Below are 16,652 nucleotides of genomic sequence, written 5' to 3' on the forward strand. Positions count from 1 at the left end.
TAAAAGATAACACATTTTACACACATATAAATAGAAACCAAAGTACACATGCTATAGCCTATTCGTCACTTCGACATCACGTTCGACGGAATAAATAATATTATACGCCTATAGTTCCAAGTTTGATTTATTTTTCGACGTATTATTGGTAAGGGAATTGCTTAATCCAAAACCATCACTATATCGACAACAATCGACGGTAGAATGAGAAAAAAATACAAGGGGGGGGGGGGGTAGTGGTAGTTTTCCTTCCTATTTCGATATACCCCAGGCCGAAGAAGGAAAAAAACTGAAACCTTAAGGACCCTCGGACGTCGACCGGAAGTTGGTGCTCGATTACACACAGCTCACTGGTCGAGCGGCTCCGAGAAGAACCTTTGAAGGAAAAACAAATTTTTTTTTTTCCGTTTCCTAGCATTAATAATACATATCGCGAGTGCGCATGCGTGCTGGGGTAAAAAGAAAAACGTCATACAACGACGGGGTCGGTTAATAACAATAACATTCCTCGGATGAGCAGCATCCATCGATGACGGTTAGGGGTCGGAAGGGTTGCTGCATGGGAACGGTATGGGTTTTCTTTATCCTGTCTACACACACACGCACACTATCATCATCATCATCGTCATCGTCGCGGTCGTCATTGCCACCACCGTCATCGCAGCGGTGGTAGTTCGGACGGGCGCAGGAATGAAAAGATCATTAGTCCGGAAACGTTTCCGGCCGCGACGCACGTCGTCCGCAATAATTGCGGCCCATTTGTTGTTTGTCCCGGCAGATCCGGCGCAATGTATACTATGTATATATAATACCTACACAGGGGCGGGCGCACGTTGTGGGTTTTTACAAAAACAATGCGAAAATAAAAATAAAAAGGGTTATTAAAAAGTTTTAAACGCCCGGCAATTTGTCGCAACCTCCGCCGAACGTCAAATCGGGGTGGCGGGTGGCGAGCATTATTACGGCGTGTTATACGCCGCCGCAGCTACCACCCTTAGCTCCCTATACGGCTAACGGAAAATCGCGGCAATGCGTTTTTCCTGCGAGAAACCACTCCGAGCACGATTAACCACCGCCGCTGTTTCCAACCACCCACAAAAGGCTATTCGAGAGCGAGCGCACACGATAAAGAAGGCAACCCGTCAATACCGCAATACGTGCATGTATACGTTATGGTGTGCGGAGGAAGCAAATGATTCGCCGTCGATGTCGTAGGGTTTTCTTCTTTTTTTTTTTGTTACCTTGTATTCCGAAACATTTTTGGAGTGCTAATATAACGGTTACGTGTCGAGTTTGCGAAAACGATTTTTTCCCCGTCCTTCCACCCGCCACCAACGACGCCAATCACCATCCTCGGCACTAAGTCCGTCTGATCACGCACACGCGTACACCCTCATCCGACAGATGCGCACAACAATATTGTGGAACTACGCGTATTTTTACGAAAAATTCAATTAATTTCCTAAGTGTAGATATAATATTTATAGGCTAGAGGTGAGCGAACTTATACTCAGAACGGAATGTGTGCGGTTTCGTTTGCAAGAAGACCACCCAATAACCCATAGGCTACAGCCTATATATATAATATCGAGTTTGACGGCAATCGATTAATATAGACTTACTGTTCATAAGACACAAAACGTATTATAAACCGATTACATCCAAAGACGGGGGAGAGATACTAATGCAGATAACACCGCGAGAGTAGTAAATCCAACGAAAGAAATCTATCTCTGTCGCATTATTTTTATTGCTTTTTTTGTATAAAAAAACCAACAAACAGTATTTTAAAATCATTCTCGTAACTTTCCAACTATACCTTTAAAAAACGGACGGTTGTTGCATTTATACAATATAGACAATAATGCAATATAATAATTCTCAGAAATATTATACCTCTTCGAATTTCGTTACGAAAATCGGCTTCTTCGGGTAGCGAAATGTGTGAAATTTCCGGATGAAATCCAATGTAGTCCTAAGAGTTTCATGATTAGTTTGAACGAAATATCATACACGAGCAACCGACCAAGGAAATGGGCAATTTATACAGAGATTGAACATGAGTGCATAGTGCTGTAATACGAGTACTCGTACGAGGTACGTAAAATAAATTATGTATCGATTAATTATTTGAGAACTGTGATAACGCGATGACTAGAAAACAGAATTTTTCATATTGACAGAGAATAATAGTAATTACCAAATTCAGGATCACAATTATAATTGAACATAGAACTATAGAAGTATATCAATATGTCCTGCATATATATACATCAGTTAAGTGAACTACACGTGTCATATTGTATCACTTCTGCAGGTATTTTCTGGCTTGTTTACTTTGGCCGTTGCGAACTCCAAAACTTCCATAACTCAAACGCAAACCCACAAGTGACCTATTTGCCGGGTAAAACTAACAAACAATTTTTGAGCTCATCAACGTTGATGGACGCTTGTGATCTTTAATGAGGCTCTCTCCCCCGTCGGCCACCAAACACATTGCGCACACAAACCGACCATAATCATTATCCAGCAGCTACGGTAATTATTATTATGGTCAGAACTAGCATTAGGTTCGATTACCGGACAGTTTCTGCTAATGGTGCGTATACGAAATAATGGTTCTGCTGTAACTGCTGGTGCGTGTTCGCTAATACCAAACATATTTATACAGTAGAATTCGAGATTTTTGAAATTTTCGAAAAATAAAACAAAATAATAATAATAATACATTCACCACAAAAAACACATTTATATAGGTAATATACATTTTTCTACGACAGTACAACTGTAGGTAAACCATTGCACTTATTTGAAAAATAACTAAAAAAATATAAAATAAGAGAACGAATTTTACACTAATCCGTTAAATTAGCTATAATTATGTTTAAGATTTTAGATTAGGTATTTAACCTAGAGGATACGCACTCATATTAATTAAGTTAATGATCTCTGAGTTAACATGTAAGGCAATCAATGTTTAATTAAGACGAGGCATAAGTTAAATATTAAAACCTTATCTTTATAGTGCAATACATTAATTGCAAACATGAATTAATTATACATGCAATCTGTGTAGGTCAAAGAGAATTATTACCGATCATCCATTAAAATCGGATGGGTGCGGTATGTATAATACGCACTTGAATCGAGTTAAGGAAAATTGTGTAACGGCACAATTTATTTATTTTCCCACATCAGTACATCACTCATATTATAGAATGAGAACATTTGGGACGTGAGTGATTAACTGAAACTAATTTTCTCAGTAAAATAGTGGACACGATGGTCATAATATGAGGTACATGTTTTGTCAGTAATTATTGTCATGGTTGCGCCGTGACGGTGTAAGTAAATATTCGAGCATACACACACCACACACACACACACACACACACACACACACACACACACACACACACACACACACACACACACACACACACACACTGTCGTTTCTCTGAGATTTTGAAGTAATAACCAATAGCCCGATACGTGTATAATAACGATAGGTAAGTATAAATAATGACCAACGACCGACTACCAACTGACTATATTATTATAAATAACAACTATAATGTGTAATACCTAACCGATTCTGTGAAATATCGCCACGCTGTGAAGATTACTCTAATCTGTTGTACAGGCACAATAATTTTTATACTTGGGTACCTACTTAAATATAACAAAATAATATGCAAAAACGATTTCCAAACCCAGAATCGAACATATTTTATAGAGGATCAAACGTCGGCAGTGCGCAACCCGCGTTAAGGGATGAATTATTATAATATTTTACTGCCACCGTGAAACCACCTCACTGGCCTATCTCACGTCATTAATGTGTACAACTTTCTACTTCAAACAGGCATTAGTCGGGGTGTATACAAATCATATAGATACCTACACGATATTACGATAAACATATGTTTCAGCGGTAAAACAGTTTTTTCTCTTCGTCTCGCGAGCAGTGCGAACGGCGGCGTACATACTACATTATACAATATACACACTCGAGTGGTTACGTACAACAGCCTCGTGGCGAGAGTCGACTTTCGAGTTCCACGCTCTTGACAAAAGAAAAAGGAAAAAAAAATCGGTCGGAAAAAACCACCGACAGTATTGTGTGCACAAAACTTTTGCTCTGATTCGGGGAAACTCAGCTCGTGTATCCCAGCTACCCAAACTTACCACTGGCGCACACACACGCGCGCGCACGCACACACACACACAGACATACACACACACAGACACACACACACACACACACACACGCACACGGACCACGTTCACCACCACCGCGGTCGGTTTGCCGGTGGTAAAGTTTTTCCTCGCGGGGCCCCGGGACCTAATAAAAGATTTACGACGCCCGTTAAGTTTCGGCGGCCACCGAGGAGGCGGGGCCACGTCGCTCGGAAACAATTAACTTTCCGGCCGATCGAGCAGCCAAATTACTACTTGCGGCAGGTTTAACTGTCGGTCCGTTTCCCAACCCCACCTCCACCCCCACCCATCTCTCTACACGTCAACGCCACCGACGGGCCCGTCGTCACAGCGCGGTGCACAGACAATGAGCTTAACCCGCGGTCGAAATGCGCACGCGCAGCAACTGCAGACAACGGTGACTGGCCGCACGAAAACAAAACGTTCGATTTAAGGTTGTTAAAACGTCAACCATACGTCCATACGTACTCCGATGAACACGAAACGCACAGGTATATAAATAAAGCACGTCAAATATATATTAAATCGGAGATGTCCGATCGGGTCGAGACAGTTCTGCACAGTTGCAGGTAGCCCTAGCTATTGAGTCTCCAATGTAAACCTGGTGTCCCGATTGCGTCTTAACACACCCATACCTAACCTATACATTGGTTCAAAGAATAACCTTTACATGAAATAACGTTTGTATACGTCGGTATTTGATTGTTTAACACATAATTATTATTCACTACACAAACATAAATTCATAAGTATTGGTCGGTCTTAATACAATTATTATGCAGTAAACTCGTTATAGAATAATATACCTAATAATAGAATGCTCAATGACTAAAAAAAAAATTTTAAAATACATTTTTACTGAGCAAATTGATACAGATTATAAATTTACAATGAGTCATACATTATTGTTCTGTCTTACGAATGTATAATGTCTATGAGTACTATGGTAAAATATTAAAATACATCAAGTGTATAAAATGAATAGAAATATAACTGTATAATGTTTTATCGTTAGGTGGGTATTATGAATTCGAAATTAGACCGTTATTTCTTTATTCTTAAGTTTTTCGAAATTTCAATTCAGAGACAATTTGAACTAGTTTTTTGGTTAGGAATATATCTACATAATTTTATAATACTGTTAGCTCGTTTAAAAGCATATATAAATTTATATAAAAATACATAAGGCGCAATCGGGATATTTATTTAGTTTTATTAATCATTGAAAATAGGATTTCCTACCTACTTTGTATGAGCTTAAATCGGGACATGAAAAAGGAAAAAAAGGTTCAGGAGATTCCCGATTAAATAGGCCGGCTCAGTAATATATATAGTGGTGCATCTCGAGGATTTGACGATTTTCCACTGAAATCAGATTTAAATGTGTCACGTTTTCCTTATACATATATATTTACTGTTTGTTTATATGTATAGGAAAATATAGGTTTAGGAATATAAGATATAGTAATTAAATTAAGTGTCTACAGAATTTGTACATATACTTGCGCATCAGCGTCGTCCTGATTTGGCGTTACATGATGGATAATTATGATTTTAATGTACAATTACAGCTTGTTTTGTAATAATGCAAACGTATGAGTATAATTTAATAAAAATAACAAAATAAAATTAAGTGTTGTATAAGATTTCCGTTGAAAAACGATCAAGTTTTTCGTCAAAGACGATCGTATCGGAATTTCGAAGGTATAAAGTGTGTTTAAAATAATCATAATAACAACAAAAAAAACGATGAGATTTATTATTCGTTCGCGGTCTCGGATAGTATAAAACTATTCAATTATATTATCATATCATCGGCCGTCAGTAGAAAAATTAATATTGGTCTTGAATGTTTTATTCATCTAGAAGACTTCTATTATAATATCATATATCTGTTGAAAAAACAATTATCGCAGTTGTTTATTAAAAATTCTTTTCACTTCGTTCTTTTATTGCTTTACAAATATATAATATTTTAAACATCATCACTCTCTAAATGTTTCAAAACCTTCATGATTAATTTCGCGATAACCGGGAATTTTGTAAAATTCCTATACCAAGTGCTTTTTACTTGCATAACTATTCGAATAACGATGATAGTGACAAACATTATTATTTAGTGAATACGACGAAAAAATTTCATATATTTAATAACTATATGCATATTATAATAAAATATTACAGTGTGCGTAAATATCGTAGAAAATACAAAACAAATTATGTTTCGTTTGTATACTCCAAAAACAGACAAAATACAGTTCAGGAATTAAAAATCAAAGACAACACGAAGGGTGCGTGTAATTATTATATTTTATTTAAAAACTGTTTTTTGCTACACGCACGATGTACTTATGTATTATTATATAAGAAATGTCACCGGTGCCGGACTTACGACTTACACTTACGTCGGTAGAAATTGCGTCGGCGACGTCGACTTAACACGCGTATAGTACGCTGTTGTATAGTAGCTTATAATTTTATATTTTTATATATTATTATGTAGTATTTTTGATTTATTTTTGATTTATTTGTATATCTATTTTTTTATTTTCTAATTCAATCTCCAAGAGGGCTGCATCGGAGGCTGTAGAGGAAACGCGTTATCGCCGGCCGACAGGTCGCTCCGCCACCACCACCGCCGCACCAAAAATAACCACTTACACTACATCGCCCGCCGAGGCGTTTATATTATTTCGCGCTTCATTTATTACGATACAATCCACTGGCATGTACTTATCTCGTCCATTCCGATTGCGTAGGTTGACGTATTCTACCCCCGCCTGCACACCGCGGACCGTCCGTCTGCCCCCGCGTAAGCGCACCCCGGCTCCTCGGTATTCCCACGTTCGCCGGGGCTCTCTCTATATACATCGCGATAAAGACCCCTTTGGCCGCGGAGAATGTTTAATTTCGTATAATGGGATCCTCTCCACCGTCCCTACCGCGACGCCGTCCGTACGCCAAGTGCGGTCCTATCCCCCCCCCCCCCCCCGTCGTCGACCGGTCCCTCCGCCGACCGCCGTCGACGCGCCCTTTCGGCTCGTTTCCGCCTTAGGGACGACACCACACACTGCTCTACCACCCCGCCACCGTGTGCACATAGGAAGTTTGGCCCCAGTCCAAACGTATATTATATGGCACACACTCACTCACACACACACCCACACACACACACACACACACACACACAAGCTGCATCGTACTTATATACATAAAGGTGTGTATATACCATCCGCCATGCATTACACCGCCACCGTTTTCGTCCGTCCGTCACCGCGCCGAAAGCTAACAATCATTCTTTGCCGGGAAATCGATATCGGAGGGGGCCATATGCCGGCAAACACGGTCGTTTACAAGTCGGCGGCGGTAAATTGTTTCGGATTGCCACATTATACACGGTTGCGCATACGTATATATTATCGTATGTATGTACGTATGTGATATGTACAATATAAATACCTACTCAACACACGCGCCGCCCCTCAGGCGCAAAGTTCATCATAGACATTATATTATGTATATACTATACATAATAGTGACTCCATTTATATGTTAGACGTTTGAAAGAGATGGGTTTAATTAACCATTAATTAATATACCTGCGATTTCGTGTATATAGGTATACCACTCATACTATAATATATTGTTTGGATCCTCGAGGACTTGGTATCACGAGACCGGTGGAGGGGCGACGAACCACCACCGCATCTACATTATTCGTATAATTTAACACTGCGTATCGATATAAATAAGGTGTATTGTATCGATCGTTATATAATGTCGCAGTCTGACGGTTTCACAACGAACAATAAATGTATTGGAGCACGGAAAATTCTGTAAGCCAAAAACTGTTAAGTGTTTCATTAAAGTTAACGATTTCTATAAGCTTTCTTTATATTTATATTGAGCTGTTGCAGATAGTATCAAAAAAGACGATTTTCGAATGAACGCAATCGAATAAGTATTAAATAGTTAAATCACGCAAGCAAATCAAATAAAATAGGATGGTGTTTTAAAAGACATTTTATGCAGTTCGGTCTAAAAAATGGCTTTTGTCGAGTATATATAGGCACTTGAAACGTCCATTTCCTGGACGGGCCAATAAATAATACCATGATGACGCACATTTCGAGATATTTTACATAAACGGTCCTCGAGAATATGTTAAGTTTTGGAGATTAAAAATAAAAAAAAAGTATCGTCGTTTTTTTATTGTGACTATATAACTCGCGTTAGAGATGTTGAAGTGGAAAACGAGGAGAACACGCATTCCTATTACGATATACTCTAGTCAAAAAAAGTGCTAAAACTGCTTTTTTCCCCAAAGAACCCTCAGTGAAAAACGAACAAACGAATTGAGAACTATGTTTATTGAAATTTAAACAGCGACCCTTCTTCTCCTGTCCTCCAAAGTGACTGTTGAAAACTAGGGGTCTGCCGGGAAATCCGACAACGGTCCTTTCGCCGTTCACTGTCGAGAAAATTAAAAGAAGCCAATATATGTCAAATTAATTGATTTTTTTTTGGCAGAAGGTGATATATCTCTTAAAGCGAGATTTTTTTTCCAACTCGCATCGTAAAACCCGTGTAATGTCACAACCATAAAAACCAAATAAAATGTTTTCACGGCTTAAGCAATATACTTTTACTCCCCTTGTATGCCAGTATAATGGGGAACATGGCGGATCAGGAAAGGCTGAGAGGGTTTAATGTCGGTTTTACGGTTTGGCTCCGGTTATTATAGCTTTTTTTGACACAATATTAATCGACAGTTGTAATTAACCAAGTTGTGTAGTAAAAAAGAAATACGCATAAATTGCAACTCATAAATGTCCGTGAATATTAATCATTTTAATACTGTTATTTTATTAATTTAGATATTGTTTGTGCTGTAGATACCTGAGGAAAATAAGTACATATTTAAACACAATAAAATATCATCAGGCTTATATGCATATATATATATTATTAAAATATTACAGGACTATTATTTTAATTTATTACAATCTATTTGTGTTATAATATTTTTTCTACTAAATTTGTTTTTATCTCTGATCAGTGCTGTGTAAAGACGGGAAAACCATAGTTCACCGTTAAACTACGGGTCACGGATGATAAAGGAAATTTTAATCAATATTATTAAAAAAGTCTGAGTAGTATTTGTGTAGTTGATGGTTTTTGTTTAAACTCTTTGACAAATTAATACACGAGAATCGAGTTTAAGTTAATATAAAACGAATTCTACTATGTTTGTAATATTAAAAAAAAAAACAATTAAAATTCTTTGAAAAACTACTCTGGTACTATTGCATTTTAATATCAATTTTTCATTACAAAATAATGAATGTAAATTACATTAAAAAATATTTAAAAAACTTTTAATAATAAAGAGTATAAGAATTAATAATAAATTATAAGGTTATGTCAGTGAATTTTGTTTTCAGTTCGCTGTCAGCGAATAAAAACATGCTATTATTAACTTTTCAAATAAAAATTGTTTTTGAAATTAAGACTTTAACTTAACTTATATTTATTTTCAATAGTAAATGTAGTTTTAATTATATTGTACAACACAATTTCGTATTTATATTTAGGTAAACTGTTTTTTTCATACAAAATAAAATGTATACTTCGATTGATATGGTTTACGTATTTCCGACTGTTTTGTAATATACAACAATAAACTATTATTTTATAATAAAATGAAAGGTATTAAAAATGTATTACTATTTATTACTACTATGAAAAATTGATTTTTTTGCAGTAAAATAAAACATAATTTACAAAATTGCAAACGTTTGTCACGACAGTCTGAATAAAATTAGATGTATAAAACCAGCACCATCTCATCATTGTGTAGTTGTTTCGACAAAACAAATTAAGATTGAATCCGATACCAAAAATACACCTAGAAGTATCGGAAAACGATTAATCGAATTCGACCCTTTTCTAAATGTTCACTCGGAACGTAGTAGAAGGTAGTACGTTTTTCATGGATTACGTGCAAACTATACGAAAATTATACCGTGGAAATTTCACGTAGCTCTTTTCTTTTCCAACCGACCGGTCACGACGTATAAAATTATATTTATTTTAGCAATAAACTAATGGAGTTATAAACGGTAAAATACGTACGTGCGTGTTTAGCTTAATAATTGGAGAGGAAAAAAAATTGATACCTTATACGAACTTTCAATGATATGAAGACGGAACAAAACATATCTTTACTCGGGATTAGGGACATTAAAGAAATATAAAAACAATTGTAATGGGTATAGAAGACAAAAGAGGGTGCCATGCCAGTTTTATACGGACGTGAAAAGGGAGAACACGTCGTGTGCAGATCTCAAGGACCATACTACAGGAATACACTATATATTATAATTTATAATATTGCTTTGCTCGACGCGTTGTACCTATGTGCGATAGAGGAAGAAGCGGGCAAAGAAAGATATAATATTTTTTTGTTATTACTTACGAATAACGTATAAAGCATGTCAACCTAACATTAATTGCTATCTGTGTTTAAAGAAGATAATTTAACTAAATAGCAAAACCACATTTTGAATTTCTCATTTAGTAGCTATAATTAGCTGCTCAAACTTAAAATTAAGTAACCTTTTACGGAATTTATCAAGCATGCATTAATTTTGTGCTGCAGGTAAGCTATTTAAAATGTTAATATGTTTTAAATTGTTATAACCGCCACTCCAATCTAACAATAAATTAATACTAATAGTTTATTTATTTTTAACATCGAGTAAAGCGTCTATATGTATAGTAAAATTCGAACACCTCCTTAGTAGATTTTGTAAAACGTTGATCTCGCATAATTGAATCAGTTACAGTGAGGTTTCTTAAGTTTTGCACATTCAAATGCAGAAACATTTTCAAATAAAAAATTTAATCGAATTTCGGTGTCAGTGCATTGACATCTGCAAGACAGCAATGACATTTCTGATTCCATTTGTTACTATATAGGTATCTCAGTCAGTTTGGATTTTCTACGTATTGATCACGATAAAAACCAAATCACATTTAAATATTAAACAATAAAAAATATTCATTTTTTTTTATGGAAAGAGGAGAGTGGTTCTTGGATATACATTTTATTTTAGAGTGGTTTAGAAAAGGTTAAGAAACTCTGAGTTAAAATACGATGAGTGGTTTTGTTATGGATGATAATAATTAATGTACAGTGGTGGATAGAGACGACAAGCGTTGAAATTCGTATTCGATTTGATATCGACAAAATATATTTATATTATATATACCTATTTTGTATAGTTTCCACTACCTACTGAACCAGACATAGAGGGTTTTTGTCCGTGGCCATCCCTTTGTTTAAGTGGCGAGGGGTGCAGTGTATAATTACATGTCATCATAAAATATATTTTTGACGGATTCAATCAATAATAGTGACTATAATTTAACAAAAAAAAGCATAAAAAAATATCCATGCACGATATTATTATAATTATTATATCGTATATTTTTATTTTTTATTGAATAAAATACAATTTATAAATTGGTTTTATAATAAGAAATCGAGCGGTTGTTTATTGTTATTGTGGTATAACATGAATAGAGAAATTCATAGATTGAATACTGTGGCTTGCAAGGACTAATATAAATTTGAATTTGTTAAAAATGAACTACACCATCCCGCAATAATTATACTCTTAAGTCATTTGGGGTGGAGGAAGGATTACTAGGAAAGGATTCTGTAGAGACGGATTTTGTAATTTGAGAGGCTAGCATGAAACCCTTTATAGTGCGTTTTTGGATGCATATGAATTAGTAATCAATTTTTGGTTTGAAGTATTTGTAAGAATGGATTAAGTGGGCATAGAAATTAGGGATGATATTTTAATAGATTTAAATTTTTCAATACATTTAAAAATAATAGTTTCGTTATTAATATTGACACCATTAAAGGGGCGGTAATAAGTAGCTTTGGAATACCGCATATGAATTTGTAAATTGTTTGGATTGTTGGGTGACCTTTGTTTGTTAGTGGTTTTGGTAAAATTTAGTGGGTGCTTGTTTTTGATGTCTACAACGAAGTTTTTTGTACGTTTAGAACCCCTTATGATTGGTTAAGGGAGACACAGAGAGAGAGTATAGATTGTAGGCAAGTTTGATGATTTGGAGCACATAATTATTGGGTGATTTTTGCCATGTTTAATGCAGCTTGTAGTTAATCTAATGCAAATAATTGAGTTAAGCTATTGCATCATCTCCAGGTAATAGGTAATATTTCCTCCATAACGATAGAAAGCGGTAGGAGGATGGTGATGTATTGAAATAATCGTTTTAATTTTCTGCACGTTATTAAATTGGCCATGTTTGGTAGCACTAACCGTACAGGGCAGTGTAGAAGTTAGTTTAAACATAAAAAGGGTTTTGTCTTTGTCTATTTATTAATTGGATTTGGAGAAGTGGACCAGACGAAGTGGTGATGCTCTGATAGTGTTTAGACAACTGCCAATCGAATTGCATACATAGGATCTATTAATTGATTGATTTTTGAGTACAACACTTAGTATACTTATTAGTACCAAGGCTTTATCTGGTTAATTAGATATGGAAGGGTGGGGTACCATCACGGAACTTGCGCTGTTTCGCAATAATACTTAATTATAACAAGTACGATTCATGCTCACCGAGTACTACGTTGTACTAGAGTGTTGGTGGTGGTTTCACTGTTGATCAGGAGAAGTGTTTATCTTTAGAACAATGCTTAACTCATTTGGGTCGACTGAGCAGATGTATCGTATAGGAAGGAAAAGGTATATATAAGTAGAGCACAGACGACACGTGCGTGCGGCTCGAATGATCGAGGCGTGAATACCGTAGATGAATTATATATATAGTACCTATTATTTGGGCATATATCCCATAAGTACCTATTTACTAATACTTATATTACAAAAGATGGCGCCGGCAGAGAGCACGCAAATGATTTCCGGACACTTTATTACCCGTGAATACATATGAATATATTAAAATACTTAATACTTATTTAATATTTTATACAGGTCACGTGACGCATATCTATACAATACGGCACCGAGCATTGAAGGGGTGGTGTACAAATACACAGGATCTGACGAACTGCGAGCTTTGAGCATTATCGATGTGTGTTTGGGGTGCGTTTGTACGTATACCGGCGGCAGCGATTTTAATAACTCTGGCCGCGTGTTGACATCCAACGGCAGCGGTCATATTATATATTATAATGTTCCATATCGAACCCACTGCATCTTTTTTAATATAATGTGTATTGAATTATGTTATGTTTGGTCGGTTTGGCTGTCGATATTTATTATTATATAGACCAAGCCAACTGATGGGTAAAATTTTTTCTTTTAAAATTATGTAGTAGGTACTCATATATAACTACGAATTAGGAATAAATAACACCTAAATTCATTAGAAAGAAAATTAACCCAGTTCAATTGAAAATTACTTTTCAATATTGATAAAAAAGCAATGTTGTTTGGTTGAAAGTTTTAGACCAAAAAAAAAACCACCCAATTCAAATCAAATTATCAGTTAGATGTTGAACATTTTTTGCGCTGCACGTTTCATATTAGAACCACAAATACCTAGATGAACGTAAAGAAAATTAGTATCTGGTATCGTTCAAGTTATATTATTTACACTCTAAAGTTTACGCACAATTCTCTTAAAAGTTCAACATAATACAATTATAAGAAAAATAGAAATAACTATTAGAAAATAGTATTTTTTTTGAAAATCAGAAATTGTACGTATCATGTGAATTTTGCTGACCAAGGATTTAGTTTAAGGGCTACAGCATGGTGAATCAACTATCAAGTCGTACACACCAGTCACTTTTAGTACGGTTGTTATTATTATTACTATATCACGCCACGACGTTATGAATATGAGTTATTATGAGACACCAGCAAAAATAGACCCGCGAAAGTGGTGTAGCTAAATTGCCTATCGTTTGCGCCGTGTTATCTTCATTTTATTATTCAAACGCATAAAAAAACATCATCAGGAAGTGCCACGATGAAAACATGCACCAAACCAAGTCAGTTGTCGTAGAATTTAACAGTTTTATTCTATGAGATAAAATGAACTTTTCCTCGTACCTAAGCCATGTTGAAAACTAGCTCGTTAAGTTTACGTTACGTTACATTACATGATAATATAATATAACCCTCACCACGTGGTAGACACTGAGACGTCGAGTCAATTGAAATTATCACAAAAAATGTTCCACCCACAGTCACATCCCAACCCTAATTAGGCTTGTTATTGCATACATAATTAAATACTATCCACGTCTATAGTTACAAAGAGACGGAGCTCCGCGGTCGTCCGAAAAATCGAAAGTTTGATACTCTGAGACAATATAATATGCATATTATATTGTTATATGCGTTTGCTCGACAAAAGTGCGACTACAAACTCAAAAATTCACACGCCGACGCGTACGGTCGGATAAGGATAAAGGAGCAGGATATAAGGTCGATACGCGATATTTCAGTGTAGGAATCGGCAGTATACACGCGCGCGCCAAATAAAAATAGTACAAAAGCGCCGCCGGTTGCAAAGAATAGTACCGACCGACAGAGTTTCTAATCCGAAATCTACGCGGCGGCGGACAGATTTTCGCGAGCGAAACGTGTCTGAAATAAAAATCGAAAAATCTCCGGGCGATTCGTATTCACTTCCGCAACATAAAAGTTTGTGCGTGAAAAATGCGATAACCAGTGAATACACAGCCGCAGTACACTCGTCGTCGTATATATAATAGAATTCTAGTTTTGACAAATGCCTAAATGTATGTATATACGTATATAAATATAGCGGACATCATATGAAGATTACATGCATTATATCGTGTACGCTCGGACTCGTCATCGTGAAACGCTTCAATTTTTCCAACTATTTGCGTCCAACTACAATACAACATAAACTTCGATGGCGTTCGTAAATTAAATATAAGTTTTTATCGAAAAACATGAAAATATATTGAAAAGAGACGACCACCACCATCGTTACCTTGTAAACTTTACGAAACATCTAAGAATGCTTATCGGGACACGTCGTTATAGATTATGTATATATATATATATTTACGACATTGATTTTTCCATTTCAAGCACTTTTGTTTTATTACGATTGGATATGGGACTTGTTTCCGCGAGTGCGATTGTGTACGATAATAAAAACAAACGTATCGCCTAAATCACGGGTTCCTCGTATACAAGAAAACAAATTTGATCAACCGTATCATTATGAATATTTTGTTATATCAATAAATGAGTTCAATAGAATAAAAAAAAAAACTATAGTACACATTTGGAAAAAATCTATGTAAATTAAACATGGCTATGCAATTAGAGTTCGAAGAAATTCGATTCGAATGGAAATTGGTTTGCGATCGGGCAACAAGTGGTGGTGGTGGTGGTGGTGGTGGTTTGAAGTTAATTCTTTCAATGACTTTTAATTGCTTTGAAATCAATTAAAACAAAAACTTTTTCACTTTTAAAATATGCTTACCATGAGACAAAAGGGTTATAAAATACATTATTTTAAGTATCATATTTTTTCTGCCACAATATAACCCCTATTTGGAAGTTTAATATTATTGTTCTTTGAAAGAATTAATTTGCCAGACATTAGTTATGGTTTAAAAGTTACTTCTGTGAAAACTTTTTAACAGTCGTGCGACACTCGGTTTTGAGGGCGTCATAAATCACAAAGTTTTTTTTTCAAGACATTAGTAAGTATGACGCACCCCTAAGGTATACACCTTAAAATAACATTACACTTGGGTTAGGTGAAGTTTTAAGACTATTATAAACTACCATTCGATGAGACTTTCGTGTCACGATTACACGCGCTATGACGTATACATCAAATCGCAAGGCTGGTGAAATATTGTATGTACACGAGTCGAATAAATAAATAAAAAAAAATCGGAAAATATATTTTATTACTAGTATCTACCTACCTAAAATTATGTAATTTATTTGATGTTAAAGTACAAGTTAAATGTATACATTTAGTGGTCACTTATCTTATACTCTTAAAAGGAAAACGATTTTACATTTTCATTTAGAAAATAATGTAGTTTAGTTGAAATTTATTCTTGTGGTGTGTCTAACACAGACAGTAATTAAATTGAATTAACAGGCGCAAATTTAAATATTTAAACAAAAAAAACAAGGCTTATTTCATTATGAACGTATTCATTAGGTATTGAATGATTTTTCGAGATTATATTTTACAACAGACCACTTATTATAAAAAAAAAAATATGGGCTGGAAATACTGCTGAATACTTAACCTTACTTAGTAAAGACACTGGACTCCGATTAACGTCCTCCTTCGGTATAGGATATACTGTTGTTTTTAATTATACATTTGACCTGGATAATTCATCG

At 35.5% G+C, this 16,652-nt stretch overlaps 1 protein-coding gene across 3 annotated transcripts in view; it reads right to left on the reverse strand.

The window, feature by feature from the left end:
- Positions 1-16,652, reverse strand: part of LOC111033076 — a 152,266-nt gene that overhangs the window by 14,808 nt on the left and 120,806 nt on the right. The gene's annotated exons all lie outside the window — the stretch shown is intronic.

Source organism: Myzus persicae, unplaced genomic scaffold (assembly GCF_001856785.1).
Source record: "Myzus persicae strain clone G006 unplaced genomic scaffold, MPER_G0061.0, whole genome shotgun sequence".
Classification (NCBI taxonomy): domain Eukaryota; kingdom Metazoa; phylum Arthropoda; class Insecta; order Hemiptera; family Aphididae; genus Myzus; species Myzus persicae.